The sequence below is a fragment of the Quercus lobata genome, unplaced genomic scaffold (genome assembly GCF_001633185.2).
Source record: "Quercus lobata isolate SW786 unplaced genomic scaffold, ValleyOak3.0 Primary Assembly Scq3eQI_100, whole genome shotgun sequence".
Classification (NCBI taxonomy): domain Eukaryota; kingdom Viridiplantae; phylum Streptophyta; class Magnoliopsida; order Fagales; family Fagaceae; genus Quercus; species Quercus lobata.
In genome coordinates, this window is record NW_022154707.1 from 20,423 (window position 1) to 32,984 (window position 12,562).

At 36.3% G+C, this 12,562-nt stretch overlaps 1 pseudogene; it reads left to right on the forward strand.

Moving 5' to 3' along the window:
- The first annotated feature begins 5,096 nt into the window (after window positions 1-5,096).
- Window positions 5,097-9,023, forward strand: LOC115972933 (annotated as a pseudogene).
- Window positions 9,024-12,562: the final 3,539 nt, after the last annotated feature.

A 12,562-nucleotide genomic window follows, 5' to 3' on the forward strand; every position in this document is an offset into this window, starting at 1 on the left:
ATATATATATAGACTTACAAATACCATTACTAAAATTATTTAAAGGAAAACATGGATTCTAAGAGGAGAGTAGTTAGAGCCCTTACCAAGTTTATGTTTCTTGAGGGGAAAAATAGACATAGAACCACTCATGAAAGAATGGTAGAGAGCTTGAGAGAGTTTTCTGGTTCCTTAGAGAGAATATGAAGAAGAATTGAGTTTTCTTTTGGTGTGTGAACCCGTGGACTTGAGGGAAGACTCAAGAGAGCTTCCAAGCACTTTCCTTAAGACAAAAGAGAGAAAAGTGAAGTGAGAATTTTCTGATTTAATTGGACCCGTGGGAAAAGAGAGGGGGAGCTTCTTGAGTCTTCTTTCTTTGAGAAAGTCAAAGAAGAGATAAAGGTGCAACCAATAAGAAGAAAGAAGGAAGAAGACAAAGAAGTAAAGCAAGAATGACCAAGGGAATTTCTGGTGCAGCCAAGAAGTCCAGCAAAATATCTTGGGTGATTCACGTTTATTGCTAGGAAAGGAAGGATAACTTACTTTTTCAACTTTCTTGCATTCACACTCACTTTTCTACAAAATAATATCACTTTGTATATACACACACATATATATATATATATATGATATATATATATATATATATATATATATATATATATATATCCTTACCATTATACACTTAATTAAACACCAACAATTATATATCTAATAACTTAAACTACTTAATATAATTTTGTACATACTTAGTATATATTTAAAATATCGAGTGCAATTCAGTTATGTATAATCTTTACAATTCTCATTCCATGGCATTATAAAATAATATGCTTATTAAATACTCTTATATTAATTTTAAAAGGTAAGTGGCTTAAATAATAATTAACCACTTAAACACATAATTTAATTATAAAATTGGGTCGGGGTGTTACAATTAGTGAAGGCCCAAGCAATCAAGTCTTCCCCTTGAAAAGCTAAAATGGTGGGGATAGCTTGGATGATTTTCAAAATATTATCAGGGAGATCAAAAGAGAGCTGTATGTTCCAATTGCCATATGTGTCAAAGGCTTGGTTGACAAGTTGATTTTCCTCACCTAATTGAGAGGGCTAATTAATTGGGCTCTTAGAGGGCCGAGAGAAGTCCAGTTATCAAACCAAAAGGAAGTAGAGGCACCAGAGGTAATTACCTTCCGTATGTCGCTGTCCAGAAGGGGTTTGGCTGCTTTACAAGCTGCCCACGTGCGGGAGCAAGAGCCTTTAGAGATCCATGGGTTCCTGCTAGTATTGTTGGAGAGGTATTTAGCTTTTAGGACTTGAGCCCAAGGGGAGTGGTCCTCATACAGCAATTTCCAGTTCAGTTTAGCAATAAGAGTGAGATTCCGCAGTCTTGTTTCAAGAATACCCAATCCACCATGGTCTTTAGGCCAAGTGACAGTGTCCCAATTCACAAGGTGCATCTTCCTTTTTTCTGGAGTCGAGCCCCAAAGGAATTTTCTATTTGCACGGTCGATTTCTTTGCAAACTTTACTTGGCAACAAGGCACCTTGCATGACATAATCAAGAATTGCACCTGAAGATGACTTATTAAGGGTCCTCCTACTAGCAAGGGATAGTAGCCTAGCTTGCCATCCTGCTAGCTTTTCTTGCACCTTGTGGATAATGAAGTTAAAGTCCCTAGCACCACGATCAACAAATTTTAGCGGGAACCCAAGATACTTGTCAAATTTTCGGGTTTCGAGCATGCCCATAGAACCACAAATTACTCTTGTAGTTTCTTCAGGAGTGTTTTTTGAGAAAAGGACTCTAGATTTTTCCTTACTAACTTTCTACCCAGAGAGCTAACAAAAAGTAGTTAGCACTTCATCAATTGTCTCACTGTTCTTAAGACTAGCTTGGCCAAAAAGCATCAAGTCATCGGCAAAGAATAGATGGGAGAAGTTTGGCCCGGACCTAGAAGCTTTGATCGGTTTCCAAGAATTATTTGCAGTTTTATCATGAATAAGAAGCCCAAGATATTCAAGACACATAATAAAAATGTATGGTGATATCGGGTCTCCTTGCCGGATACTACGGGATGGACTGAAAGTAGGGAGCTTACCACCATTAAAAAGCACGGAAACAGAGGTTGACGAAATACAATCCATGATGATGGCAATGAGATTAGAGGGAAAATTAAAATGGACAAGAACTTCCCTGATAAAACTCCATTCAAGGCGATCAAAAGCCTTTTCAAGGTCGATCTTTAATGCCATAGTGCCAACCCTCCCTTTTTTCTTTTCCATATAGTAAAGAATCTCTTGGGCTATGATCATGTTGTCAAGCCCTTTTCTACCAGGGATGAAGGTAGCTTGAAGAGGAGAGACTAAGTGCTGCACATGGGGCCTTATTCTATTGACAATGATCTTTGAGACAATTTTATAAATAGTTGTGCAGAGGCTAATTGGCCTAAAATGGCCAAGGACTTCCGGGCCATTTCTCTTTGGAATGAGAGTCACCAAGGTATGGTTCAAATATGAGGGAATTCGCTTAGTTGCGAAGATAGTCAGAATTTCATCAATGACTGATGATCCAAGAATGTGCCAAAAATGTTGGAAGAAGCTAGCATGAAGACCGTCCACTCTTGGGGCTTTATAAGGTTTCAAAGAGGAGAAGGCTTTGAGAATTTCCGTATTCAAGGGTATGACAGAAAGCTTGCAGGAGTCCTCTTCAGAGAGAGCAACATCCCATTCAATTTCCAAGTCTACAGTGGAGATGGAGGTCAGGTGTTGGGTTTGACAAAGCTCTTTGTATCCACTAAGAATAATGTCCATCACCTGAACTTTGTCCTCAACCCATTCCCTAGATTGATTCATGATCCTCCGAATTCGATTGTGCTTCCTCTTGATAATTGTTTTTGTGTGGTAGAATGTTGTATTTCTATCACCAAAAAGTTGCTAGTCCACCTGAGATTTTAAAGCCCAAAAATCCTCTTCTTGATTTAGTAAAGAGGCATATTCCAAGGAGAGTTCTTGTTCCAAAGAAATAAGGAAAGCCAAGGGTCAAGTAGCTAAAACTTTCTGGAAACCCCCAATTCTAGCAAGGAGTTGCCTTTTCCTTGCAAAGATGTTCACAAAAATATCCTTGTTCCAGGTGGTTGCCAGATCTTTGAAGGTGGAGATGGCTAGACCCAGACTTGGCATAATCTCCCAGGCCTTTTCCATAATTTGCTGAAAACCTAGATGGCTGAGCCACATTTTTTCAAAATGAAAAGGCCGTTCCAGTCTCCTCTGACCATTCTCAAATAATCTCAGGAGAAGAGGGCAATGATCCGAACTCACCCTAGGAAGATAGGTGACATTGGCATTAGGAAAGAGTAAGGTCTAGTCAGGATTAGCCCAACATCTATCAATTCTTTGTTGGATTAATGCATTGATATCTCTATGATTGGTCCACATGAAAGAGGCACCAGAGAATCCCAGATCAATCATGTTACAAAAGTTCATGCAGTTCCTATAGGCTGTAGTGCGTCTAAGGCTAACTGGATTACCCCCTAGCTTTTCAGTGCTATCAATGACATCATTAAAATCACCCACAATGGTCCAGGGAAGGCCATGAAGGAGAGAGACTGAGCACAAATTATCAGACTTCCATATATAGAGGAAAGAAGCCAAGGAGAAGGAGAGGAGAATACACATGTATCTCTTGTTTCGTGGCAGTGAGCACGTCCATGTCCACCATATCCTTGCGCCATAAAAGCCAAATTCCTCCAGCATAGCCAATGGGATCAGTTGTGTGGATTCCATCATAAGGCAGGGCATGGAGGATTTCACCAGCTCTAGAGCCACTTATGCGAGTCTCCGTGACAACCACAATGCCAAGAGAATGAAAATTTGTCAGATCACGAATAGTGCTACGAAAAGAGGGCTTCATAGCCCCTCTACAATTCCAGACTAGTATATTCATTTTCGGGGATAGAAAGGAAGAAAAGGACTCACATGCCTGGGCAAAAGCCCTCCTGATTGTCATCCATTTCCATCCTACCTGCCTTAATTCCTCCTTGGGCATCACAGGGTTCTATGCTAGTGTAATGGCATGCTCTAGCAATTGCAACTGCGTCTGTCTCGTGACAGTCCCCAAGGTGAAGCTCTCCGTGAATGACAGAGCCTGAATGAGCTTAAGCTGTGGAAGAGTCCCTTGAATCAAAACTCCTGTTGTCTCACCCGTGAGAAACTTTCTCTGACAAATTTCCACTGGAGCTTACTCCCTTTCTAGCAGGTCCAGTGATATTTCTGAGAGGTCGGATTGCAAGCGATCCCCTGAGGTGCTCGATGTCCTTTAACCCAGAGGAAGGTCTAAGCTGAATCTCCACCATGGATTCGGAGTGTTGTGCCATGCTGGGTGCGTGAGAGGAAGGCACCCATCCCTCATGCTTTGCTCTGTCAGAGGGAAGATGAAACTCCAAGAGTTCAGCAGATCTTTGTCCGTCCATCCATAGATCATGAGCAGATCCCATCGTATGTTGTTGACCATGGAGCTGCTGAGCTCTACCACATGATTGTTGATCCAAATTGCCCACGGCATTGTTGGGTCTTTGCGAAGTAAGGGAGAAAGGAGCGTCTGTGGAGCTTGATGGTGCTCTGGCACTAAACTGGAAGGTTGTAGAACTTGAAGGATTTATGGCTTTATCTAAGGCTTTAAGGGAAGCAGTGGACTTTGTGGACTTTGAAAGGTGTCCGTTTCTTTGACTTCCTTTTTGGTTCAGGTTCTTTATGTTTTGAGATTATAGTATTTAGGCATATTACCATTTCAACAACACTTCTTATTATTTAAATATCACAACACGTATTTTTATATATATTTTCACAATATTTAAATAATATTATTAAAAATTTCTTACCACACACACTTAATTTTAATTTTTGTTGTTTGTTAATTTTTAAAATTTTGATTCAATTTTTAGAATTTTAATTTTTAGCACGATAAAGTTGTAGTTTCCAATGAACTTTGACCATTGTGCTCTACATCAGAAATTTTTAACATTTAATTCTTTGGTTGAGATAGCCATTTTCAACTTTAAATAGAAAATCATTATGGTCTTACTTTACCCAGTACCTCTCGAGCTTGAGCTTTCAAACATGGGTTCGCTAGTCTTGTTTCACTTCCTTCTACTCTCTGTCATTTTCTTTCCCACTTTCATTTGCAGCAGCCGCTATCAGTAGATTCAGTACAGGCACATCCCTATCTGTAGAGAATCCAGATATTCTAATATCACCAAATGGCGACTTCTCTGCTGGCTTTTATTCCGTGGGTGAAAATGCTTATTGTTTTGCCATTTGGTTTAGCAACTCAAGCACCGTAGTTTGGATGGCAAACCGTGATCAGCCAGTTAATGGGAAGCACTCAAAGCTCTCTCCTCGAAACTGGCAATCTCATCTTAACTGATGCCACTAAGTTAAAAGTCACCGTTTGGGCCACAAACACTGTCTCACTCCTCTTAGTCCAATTATTTCTCTCTGACACCGGTAATTTAGTTCTACGTAACATGGAAGGTGTTGTTTTGTGGCAAAGCTTTGACTCCCCTACAGATACCCTTCTTCCTCAACAACCACTCACTAGAAACACAAAGCTTGTCTCCTCGAGAAACAAGGCCAACTATTCCTCTGGTTTATATTAGCTTTCCTTCAACAAAAATGGCCTTCTTTGCCTTCTTTATCATGGTCATCTTTCCAGTATTTACTGGCCGCCAGACCCAGGGAGTGTGAGTCCGTATAACAACAGCAAAATTGCTGTCCTTGATGCCTTAGGGAACTTCAGCTCATCCGATAATTTTACTTTTATGTCAGCTGACTATGGAGCAGTGCTTCATAGGATATTGACACTTGATAAAGATGGTAATGTTCGATTGTACAGTTGGAAAGAGGAGGGGCAGACTTGGGTGGTTTCATGGCAAGTCATTCAGAAACCTTGCACGATTGATGGTGCTTGTGGAGTCAGCAGTGTATGCAGTTACGTTATTGGTTCTGGCAGGAAATGTTCCTGCCCTCCTGGATACAAGATGAAAAATTGAAGCGATTGGGCTGATGGCTGTGAAGCTGAAGTTGATCTCTCTTGTGAACAAAATGAGTCAGGCTTTGTGATGTTATCCCGTGTTGACTTTAACAGGTATGATTTTACAAACTTCAATAATTACACCTTTGATGAATGTAGGGATCTATGTTTGAAAGCATGTGATTGCATAGCGTTCCAATACAGCTTTAAAGATATTGGTTATTCAATTTGTTATCCTAAGACACGGTTGCTAAATGGATATCGTTCACCAAATTTTTGGGCCGATATCTATTTGAAACTGCCAAAAAGCAATATCTTGTCCGAGGCCAATCCTCTACAAGAATTCAGTTTAATTTGCTCAAGTGATCATACACTATCTTCTCAAAATAAAAAAAGTGACCGTACACTACAAAGCCGTAAAAACAGGACAGTGAAATTCATGCTCTGGTTTGCTAGTGGAGTGGGTGGACTTGAAATTTTCTTTATCTTTGTGGTGTGGTGTCTCTTCATCAGAACCCAGAAAAGTTTACGTGTTGACAAGCAAGCCTATGATCGGCTTGACATTGGGTTTAGAAAATTTATATATACTGAGCTTAAAAAGGCCACAAAGAGTTTTACTGAGAAGATTGGAAGAGGTGCAGGAGGAATTGTCTACAAAAGGGTGTTGTCTGACAATCGAGTTGTCGCAATCAAACGTCTCCATGAAGCCAACCAAGGAGAAGGTGAATTTCTAGCCGAAGTAAGCATCATTGGAAGGATTAACCACATGAACCTAATAGAGATGTGGGGGTATTGCGTAGAAGGTAAGCATAGGATTTTGGTGTAGCAGGGCCGGCTCAAGGCTTAGGCAAGTTAGGCCTAGGCCTAAGGCCCCACTAAAAAACAAAATTTTTCTTGAGAAAAAAGGCCCCATTTTTTATAGTTAAAGGCCCAAATTTTTATAAAATTATATATATTTTCTAAAGGTTGTACATTTTTTTTTATTAGTGATGTACAAATTTTACTATTAGCTTACAAATTGCCATGTTATTAATCACAAAAAATGTGATATAAACATTCATTAGTTAAATTGATGAAATTTATCAATGATAAACAATATCACTTTATATTTGGAACATTTTATAGTACTTTTAATTAGCGCATTTTTCTTTTTCATTTCTATTAAAACTCTCAAAGTACGAGACAACCTTAACTCAATTGAAACCCTAAAATATTTCAAAAAGATGTTGCAAATGTGTTAAATCATCAATTATAGATTAATCTCCCCTAATAGTTTGAGACTTTGATTTTTGTAAACTAATATCCTACAAAACCATACACCAAATAATATCTCTCTCTCTCTCTCTCTCTCTCTTAAAATCAAAATATAAAATTAAAAATTAGATTACAACTTTATTTAACTATGCATCGTCTTATATCCAAAATAAAGTATTGTGGGGCCTGAAAATTGGAATCCCGGCCCACTTCACATTAAGGGCCCAAAGTCCAGGCCGAGGAGCCCTATTGTCAGGGACACACAACAAAAGCTCCTTGAAGGCCCAAGGATGTGGCCGAGGACGACTTTATGCCCGACATATCGCAAAACACCCGAAGAAAAGGACAGATTCAGCACAGGAGCAGCACAGGGGAAAAGGCTGCCAGCACCTTACTGTGGAGCCCATCGCCTGACAAACCCATACTCATACCATGCTATCCAGCTCTTCCCCAACCACTCTGACGTGAGGGTTGATAAGACGAGTAACCACCCCAAATAAGGAGAAACTGACACGTATGTGAAGAACGGGAGAAAATACTAATATAAAAGGGGGAGGAGTATCATTGTGAAAGGGGGCGGATGCCCACAAGGGAAAACCCTTGCAGACACAGTTACCCACGGGGGAGGATGAGACGCTACTCGGACTAAGTCCGAGGAGACAGACCTTTTCAAACTCCATCCATGTAAGGTTTGGCTCTACAGGCCAAATTCACCTTCGCACGGGCTTCCATGAAAATCCGGATCAGACCTCTGCCCAGCACCCAATGGCAGGCCTTTTTCCAAACCCACTCTCTACAAATCATATTGTTTGGGCCGTTTACACACGAGCCCAACGTCATCCTTGGGTCGTAAAAATCGTGTCCCTACAAGTATCTTTTCCAATTGCAATATATTTTTATTTCTTTTTATTAATATTTATAATTCAACTATAATATTCAATTCTCTATATGAAACTAACATTAGTCTAGTTGGTATTATTTATGTATTTAATGTATCAAATTAACCTTAATTTGATTAGTATTAAATAATTTTGTTTAATTAATATTTATCTATTAAAGGCCCCGCATAAATTTTTCGCCTTAGGCCCCAAATTATGTTGGGCCGCCCTTGTGTATGAGTACATAGAGCATGGTTCTTTAGCAGAAAACCTCTCATCCAAGGCACTCGATTGGGAGAAAAGATTCAAAATTTTTGGGAGTACTGCAAAAGGCCTAGCCTATTTGCATGAGGAATGCTTAGACTAGATTTTGCATTGCGATGTAAAGTCTCAAAATATACTTTTGGAGTCAAATTATCAACCAAAAGTGGCAGATTTTGGCCTATCAAAGCTACAAAACAGAGGTGTCCTTATGAATTCAAGCTTCTCAAAGATAAGAAGAACTCGAGGATATATGGCTCCAGACTGGGTTTTCAATCTACCTATTACCTCCAAAGTGGATGTTTATAGCTATGGAATTGTTGTGCTAGAAATGGTGACCAGAATGGGTCCATTTGAGAGTGTCCATGCTATAGATGATGGGGGGAAGGTAGAGCACAAAAGGCTAGTTACGTGGGTGAGGGAAATAATGAATAGAGTGGGTGCAAATACTTCTCATCACTTGAAGAGATTATTGATCCACTGTTGGAAGGCAAATATGACATTGGCATGATGAAAACTTTGGTTGGGATTGCTTTACAATGTGTAGAAGAAGACAGAAATGAAAGACCTACCATGAACCAAGTAGTTGAGATGCTATTACGCCAGGAAAAAGATTCATAAAGCAAGCATTGTTGTGAACCAGTTATCCAATAAATTGGAGTATATCCTTTACATTGGGCTAGCATTTAGCATTCACATTTAAGTGAAATAATTGTGTGTATGTGTGTGTGTGTGTTTTTTTTTTTTTTTTTTTTAAATTATTTAATGTTTTCATTGGCTTGCAAGAGTTGTGCATCATTTATATAAATGTAATATGATAAATAGTAGCCAATTTTAACTTTACTGGTCAAAATAAAGGAGGACATTTATTATCATTAATTTATTAGGAAAATTTTTAGTTTACATTATACTAGTAATGTAAGATTTACATTGTAAACTAAATAAATGTGTACAATATTGTATATATTTGTTTTGTTTACAATGTAAGATTTACATTGATATTCAATGTAAACCTATAATAATAATAATTATTATTATTATATGACAAATGAGAGTGTCAGATAATATATTATTTTGCATTCGTTTAACACACAAAGAAAGCAAATTCAATTTCTCGTTTGTTATAGATAAATATTCACCATCCTTTCCAAAGAATAAAACTTAAATAATATGTTAAAAAATTTTGGTTAAAATATATTGTTGATCTCTAAATTTTAGCATATTAGTGATTTTAGTTCTTGAAATTTAAAGTGATCACTTTTGGTCCTTAACAAACTTAAAGCAATCACTTTTAGTACCTAAAAAAATTAAATGGTCAATCTTGGTGTCTAACATACTCTAAGTGATTACTTCTTGTTCTTGTGGAATGATAATGTGTCCACTTCTAATAATCCCATATCATGTAATAGATTAAATGCGTTCTGTAATACCCTTTTTTTTTTTTTAATGATCATCAACGTCATTGTCATTATTATTATGGAGTTAAGGTACTATATTTGTGCGCATAGTAAGATGAGAATAGACAATTTTGTAGTGCTACAAAATAGTTGATAAAATTAAAGTTTTAGTGCATATAATTTAGTACGGCAGTTAAAATAATAAATAAATAAATAAAAGAGGAAGATGTAACGTGGAGTGTTATTTTGTGGGATTGTTCACATAAAACTTTTGGTCTCCTAATCAATTAAGGAAAATTATTAGAGAATTAAAACCTATTTGGATTAAAAGTTTAAAAGTTATTGGGATCCTTTGGAATTCTAGCTTATCCAAACAAATAAACCTTACTTTGAGATTATTAAATTTTTCTTTTATATATAATTGATGGGTCATAAGTAATTTTTGTTAGTAACTTTAGTCCACTACCCCACCAAGCCCACATCTCTGATGTGTTAAATACAAGGTAGAGGAAGAGATAAATTAGGGTTTTCATAGGAAGGGTTTCATTACTAAGGAGGCTAAGAGGTGTATTTTTCCTTGGAGTTTAGAAGAAACACAATTGAAGAGGCAACCAAATTGTTCAAGGTATGATTTCTCACTGTTAAAAACAAAGAATTAAAGGGTTAGAATTTTATCATGGAAACATTAGTGGTGTGTAGATTGTTTAAAAGGGGTATTTTCCTAGAATATGATTTACACTAATGAGTTAGTTGCCTACGGTTTGTATTCAAGAACAAAATCATGGAATTACAATCTTAATCATGAATATGGCTTTAACGTTTGGGGTTATATATTAGGATGGTTTAACGTTTTCATTGATTATATATATTATGATGGCTTTAACTTTAACAAAAGCCAAGGTTATAAAGCTTAAATCATGTATAAGGTTTTACTTTTTCATTTAGGACATATATTAAACCCTAAAGTTTTAGCTACGTACTGCCTATGAGTTTTGATAAATTCAAGGAAACATATTTTTGGGTAGAGATGTCTTGCATCAATGTAATTATTTAGCTCAATAAAGTATAATCCTAGTGAGTTAGTTTGTATAATTCGATAAGCTTTGTATTTTGTGGAGGATATTAAATAATTTCCATGGTTGATTATAGGTCCTATTTAAGAGTGTTTTGAGACTTTTTGGAGGTTGTTTCGGCTGGACATTCAGAGTGATTCATGTGCTGTAAGTAATTTTGTATAATATGCACAAGTTTTGTTCATTAGGTTCCTAGAAGTCAAAGGTTTTCAAAGGGACCTATTTGGTAATGTTATTTGAACAACAGTTTTCATTGTTTAAACAATACAACACGTATTTCTACAACACTTTTTCACCCACATATATTTCCATAACACTTAAACAACACAACACTTTTCTACAACACGTATCTCTTACCAAACATGCATGTTTGTAAGCATACGTTTTCTAAAAGTTAATCAAAAGCATTTTTACATCATTGAAAGAGAAACTTCAACATTTAAATAATGTTTTAAAGAGGATCTTTGACTTTTAAATAATATTTTGAACATCTGAATCTCATTTAAAAGATGATTTCTAAACTAAACCATTTTCAGAAAAGAATAGAGTTTCAAAATAAGTTTTCTAAAAAGGTTCTTGTTCTTTAAATTTGTTTAAAACCAAGTGATTTCAGATTCATATTCTTATTTTTTTCCAAATGGTATCTAAAACGTTTCTTTTAGCAAATTAAGTTTTTTCAGACTTACTCACGAATGGTAAAAATATTTATATAAACTCCTCAATTCCTATTCATTCCCTGAATCAAGCATCCTTTGATTTATGTTTCAATTCGATATTGTGATCTTCGATATGCCTCTATATTTGGAATAATTATTAATATTAAGTAAATTATTCTATTTTGTATAAACTATGCTTTTGTGATATGTGACTCAAAATAAGTGTTTTTAAAATTGATCAGATATATGTGTAAGCCTGCTCACAGGGTTCTATGTGAGAATAAGTGTTGATCCCTCACCAGTAGGGGTTAGATGTTGGTATCTGCTTATAGGATTGTATGTGAGAATATGTTATATGTGTCTATGTGACACTGTGCTCTGATCAATTATCTGTATGTGTTTTTGAATTATTTTAAGATTTGATTACATATGTATTAAGTGGTTCATTATATGTTTTGGAATAATTACATTTGATATCATTGAATGAGTTTGTGAAAAATCAAAATACTTGTGCTATGCTTGACTCTATCCTATGGTGTATTGTGAATAATTGCGTTTTAAATGTGTGGCTCATTCCATCAATTACAATTTTCAGATTAAAGTTTAGTTGGGAAACAGAACCTTTGAATCACTTCGTAAGGTGCAAGATAGAACGTGGGAGTTTTTAGGCAACGTCAATAATGCTTGAAGCCTTAAAGGATTTTTAGTTATTTTTATTTCACTTTAGATTTTATAGTATTTGGAGATTATTTCTAAATTGTGGATTTTAGATATTGTAAGAGGTTTATTAAGAGCACTGTTTATTTGGAGTTGTATTTAAATTTGAAATTGATTATGTTTATTGAGTTATTTAAGATCACCGAGTTAGTCATGCATCTAAATTCATATTCCATGAATTTGGGCCATGACACGTTCACTTTAAACTATAGGACTAAATTCACTTAGGGCCTAATTGGTAGGAAGATTTTTGTGTATAAAAACAATTTTCAAAAAATTGAACTTGAAACTAGTTTTCAGATAATAATTTTTATATT